The sequence below is a fragment of the Xenopus laevis genome, chromosome 7S (genome assembly GCF_017654675.1).
Source record: "Xenopus laevis strain J_2021 chromosome 7S, Xenopus_laevis_v10.1, whole genome shotgun sequence".
Taxonomy (NCBI): Eukaryota; Metazoa; Chordata; class Amphibia; order Anura; family Pipidae; genus Xenopus; species Xenopus laevis.
The window spans coordinates 36,622,007-36,627,729 of NC_054384.1; positions in this window are offsets into that span (position 1 = coordinate 36,622,007).

Sequence of the window (5,723 nt, forward strand, 5' to 3'; positions counted from 1 at the left end):
GATCTGCAGAGGGATAACAGCTTGAATGAGACAGAAAACAGGACACCCACTTAACTATTTATGGTCTGCTGCATGTAAATCTACAGAGCATGGCTGAACCATGTAAATAATCTGATGTTATTGTGAAAGCAATGTCCCATCATTTTTTCTTCATTATTCGAGATTACTTCTAGTGTGTAAAATTCCTGATTTAGCACACAACAATTTAAGATTTGGAGAAATTTGAGAAAAGAACATCCTAATAGGAAATGATAAACACACAATTAACTTTATTTATTTTAGTAACCAAAGTGTTTTATAGAAGCTGTTAATGGTTAAATAATGACAAAAAGTGGTAGGTCGTTTGGGTTGTTAAACCCCTTAGAGTTAAAGGGATACAGTATATAATAATGTGTTGTATTTATTGTGGTTATAGAGAGGCAGTTTTACATTGCACTACTTAAAGCTCCTGGGCACAACAGGTTTAAGCTTCCTCTAACGTAAGTAAGTAAGTAAGTACTCACCACATGTAACAAGGAATATGTTATAGGACAATAATGCTAAATTAATTGTTGTTAATTGGAGGTAGTGTATACTAGGGCAAGAAACTTGCACATTAAAAGAAAGAAAATACTTGCCAATGGTTCAGTCTTTTGCAGCTCCTATCACTGCTAATTTGAAAGGTTTCCTTTTTAACTGAAACCATAGAACTTGCCAAGTGTATTTCCTAGAAGCTAGAATAGTAGCAGCAAAAATGCATTTAGGGGTTTATGGTGGTGGTCACTGCAGGTTTTTTAGGATTAAAATTCATCCCAATTTATTTAGATGCAAACTAATTTTTTTTTGGAACAGTTACACATTTTGCTTAAAATGTTTCCATGTTCATGCGAACTCAAATAGGACTTGATGCTCTGATAGGGTAAGCACTCATAATGACTCCCCTTACAAATGACAGTTTAACTCATTAGGGCAGGTCTATATATAACTGAACTCCTAATTAGCAAATGCACATGATTTTACACAATGGTTGTTTCTATGAGATAAAGACAAAGAGTGACCAAATCTCTAGCCTTTTGTCTTACTGGTAATAGAAAGTTTCCCAAGACAGATGTTCAGAACAAGACAGTTTTCCCCTGAGAACAGGAAAATGGTACATACATGGAAAACAGAACCAGTTATGGGCCGTGGCATCAAAAAACAGGTAAAGGTTTTTGCCCAGCAAATATGACCCATTTAGCAGACTGGCTGATAAAAAATTATTTGAAATTACTTGCACCCAAAAGAGCATTAATGGGGTGCAGTTATGTTTCACTGTTTACATTTTAATGTATTGTAATTGACTGAAATGTAGCAAGTCATTATATATGTAATATGCAAAGTTTCTTTGGTGCTATACTGAGTTGAGGGTGCTGCTGCCATGATATGTGTTAGCATTTCTGATTGTGCCAAGTTATTCTTGGTATGAAGGCACATTTTAGAGGTTTACATGGAGCTTTTATTGCATAGTTGTTTTGATGACGGATTAACGCTTGATGAGCTCTTTCTCTTTTTGGCTTCTTCTTGGGCAGGGAATTATGGTCAGTGATGATGATGTCCTAAATATTTTGTTTGGTGTTTTTTAGTGTCTAAACCAATTACCAAGTTAGTAACACTGTCATTTCATAACTCCAGGTTTTAAAGCCCTTAATATTACTTTTACACTTCTATCTTGTAGTCACAGTTGTATAACAAAAAGAATGACTTAAAAAGTGTCTGTTTCTCAGTCCCCTTGTCTCTAAACACATTGACATTCCCCCTTGACATTCCCATCTGTTACAAGGGATGTTGTTAAAGCTCTGATAAATCTCTTGGGATATGTACACAACCCTTGTGATCTAACAGTGATAAGGAGATTGTTGATTACATATGGGGAAAAAAGCCTAAAATGATTGGAAATTTAATCCTACTCTGAAAGTAGCATTGAGGTTATGTATTTGTACAGGGAAGCCATGTTCTGTGATTTTACCTATAAGCTACTAAGGAAGGCTTTACAAATATATATATACAGTATATATATATATATATATATATATATATATATATATATATATATATATATTTATATATATATATATATATATATATTTATATATATATATATATATATATATATATATATATATATATATATATATATATATATATATATATATATATATACAGTATATAAGTGTTTAGTGTACTACTGGTTAAGAGCGCTTAGCACTAATACTCTGTAGAAAAGCAATTTTGGGGTATGATAAATGTGTTAAATATTAAAACAGATCTAAATAGAAACTTTTTTGTGGATTCTTCAGTCCAATATTTCATACATCTGATGCTTAATATTTCTTAAGAGATGAATCTATAAAGAGCTAGTCATAGTTGATTTGTGTTGCTCTTTCTCTGGGGTAAATGTGGATGTTAAAATACATTTGTATTCACTGTATTCATAGAGCGCAAAATAAAACTTTAGGCATTCATCATTTCCACTGCATGGCGGCAGCTAGACATCTCAATAATTTATAAATGGAAGAGCAGTGGAATAGTGATCATTATTATTACGTTATAAATAATAAAAAAAGGATAGGGGAATTATGAACAGGACATTTAGAAGTATCATTAGACGATACCCATGCAATAGGATGACATATACAAATTTATGTGTATGTACAGTTAAGCACATACATCATTTTGTATGCTTTGACCTACACAGTCTTGAGTATCTGACCCCAGCAAATGTGAATTTACCTCTACTCGCTTTCTGAGCTTCTAATATGACATTTTTATGACCTCAATTTATTTCTCTCATTCTTATATGAATAAAATATTATTTGGCAGGAGATGGCCTTTCTTGATGAATTATATTATATATGTGGGGATGGCATCATTCAATCTTGTGATGTAAATTAATTATGCATATGCAAGCTATGTTGATAATGATGGCAGAAATACACATTTAAAGCTGTTGCATCTGCCGACCTACAGAAACCGTATCATAAGGTGAACTAAACCATTTATTCCACTGTAAAATATTAATAGCTTTTCAGTTGTTTTAACAAGTATTATTTTGAACTAGAAACTAAGGAGAAAATCCATCTGCATTATATAATTCCCCAGATATGTGCAGAATAAGAGTTTAATAACCCCCATTACACAGCAGAATTACTAAATAGAGAGGCAGCAAGTTTTATAGGCTACTCATTTTAGCATTCCTGGCAAAAGTAATAGTTCTTTGGGTTTGGAAAATACATACATAAAAACATCCCCCCTCTTTGTTTCTGGAAATATTAATTTTCCCAGAAGGAAAATCATATCAATTCCAAAGACTGTAATTGAAGATGAATGTCTGGTTCATGCTAGAAAATTTTAGGCATCAGTTTGTTCAAACAGACGCTATTAAATGTAGCAAGAGCATGCTATGGGATACTTATATACGCCATATATTTACTGTGTTTGCTGGTACCAAATAGAGCAATCCCTCCAAAAATAAAAATATAAACATAATTAAACATGAAGAAAATGTAAATGCATGCCATTCTTCCAAAAATATAAATATGTATGTTATTATTTAGAGTGCTTTCAAACACATTAAAGGGGTGGTTCACCTTTAGGTTAACTTTTTAGTATGGCTGGTATTAAGAAGCCTCTCACTTGGTCTATATTATTTATTTATATTTTTTAGTTTTTTGAATTATTTGTCGTCTTTTTCTGATTCTTTCGAGCTTTCAAATGGGGGTCACAGACCCCATCTAAATAACAAATCCTCTAGAAGGCTACATGTTGTATTGATTCATCTTTCTTTTCAGGCCTCTTCTATTCATATTCCAGTCTCTGGGCATGCAAGAATGTAAAAATCTGAATCTGTCTGAATAATAATAAAAAAAATCTGTCTAAAAAATAAAAATAAATCTGTTTTTCTGCCTACAGTGGATACTAAATCAGAATTTATTATTCTTTACCCAATTACATGTTTAATCAATTTCAGTAGATGTCTGAGCCCCATTGATCAGGAAGCTACTGTTGGTCTCATAGTACCAAGAAACTTCCAATCCAAACCCATTTTAGCTACACTAGTCATGTCAGGCGGTGGCTTAAATAATTAGTCAATTGCTTTTCTAGTTTGGCCATCCACATAGATTTTTTTTGTGTGTATGTAGGTGTGTCAGTGGTGGAAAAATGTCTGTTAATTGCAGTTTTTGTAACAACTACAGCTATTTGAAAATTAAAATATGTATGAGAGTAAAGGCAGTTTGGAGACATATTCTAAGGATGCAGTTTGTAAAAGTAAGAGGAAGTTGGCAGGCTGTGCAGAGATGCATAATGCAGTGAATACAATTTCAACTGGGGGCAGATTTATCAAGGGTCGAATTTCGAAGTTTTTTCCACTGGATTTTTTTTCCATTGGATTACTTCGCTTTCGAATGTCAAAGTAGAAGTTTTTTTTTATCGATTTTGGCCGTTTTCAATCAAAGTCAAATCGTTCAGCAAACCAGGTACACTGTAGCACACCACACTTGAAGATCAGTGCATCAAATTTTCTTTATTGGCCCCAAAAAGTAGATACATGCAAATCATTCGAACGATTAGAATGATTTCATCGAACGATTTTCCTTCAATTTCTAAAAACTTAGCCAAATGTTGGCTGTAGGTTCTAGAAGGTCCCCATAGACTAACATTGCAATTCGGCAGGTTTAAGGTGGCAAAGTGTCGAAATCAAACTTTTTTAAAGAGACAGTACTTCGATTTTCGAAGTCGAACTTTTTTACTTCGAGTCGAAGTTGAATATAGGCCTATTTGATGGCCGAACTACCCAAAAATTAGTTAGAAGTTTTTACAAAATTCAATTCGACCCTTTGTAAATCTGCCCCCTTATGTTTGTGAACTGCAGAAAGGGCAGCAATCATAGCTTTATATAAAATAACATATTGACTATTTTGCAAACAGCAACACAACCACCAAAACATTTCCATTGAACCTTTTCTGTAATAAGGGGTAGGTTTACTCATTTCTACTTTGCTCATCTGTACTATATACAATAGAGTTTTACTATAAGTCAGCCAGAGATGCACAATATACCCTGGGAACAAAGGCTTGAGGGGGTTGGGGTTGTTCGGAGAAAAAAATCTCATCATGGAGTGTCAGATAGGTTACTAGTTGATAATATTTCTCAATGAGGCAAGTTATAATTGTGTGGGGCTGGTGGGCTGATGACGCATAGCACACATTCTTAAAGAAAGTCCTGTAGCCTGAAAATAGCAAAGGAATACTGATGAACAATTGGAGTAAGCGTGTCCCAGAGTGCATCTTACATCAAACTGTTAGCACTAGAAAAGATTGAAAGCCTAACCACTGCCATGGGCACATTGAGAAAGACTTTTTTGTAACATATTAAAATGAGCCATGACTTGCTAAAGCACATTACTTCACAGAAACATTTTGCTCTGATAACTAGATAGAATGATAAAATTCTTTTATGTTCTTCTGAACTCCAAGGCTACATATTCTGCCCAGTGGCAATTTTAAATGAACTCATTTTAGCTCTAACTCTTTCTCAGAATGAAAAAGTAGGAAATGTTCAATGACTCACAACATTCCACTGGTATTCTGGCTATTTGCGAAAAAGAGGCAATAAAATATAGTAACCATGCAGCTTCACTTTAGCTGGAATATGGGAAATAAGTATAAAACTTTTAATGTTTGAGAAATATCATGACAAAATAGGT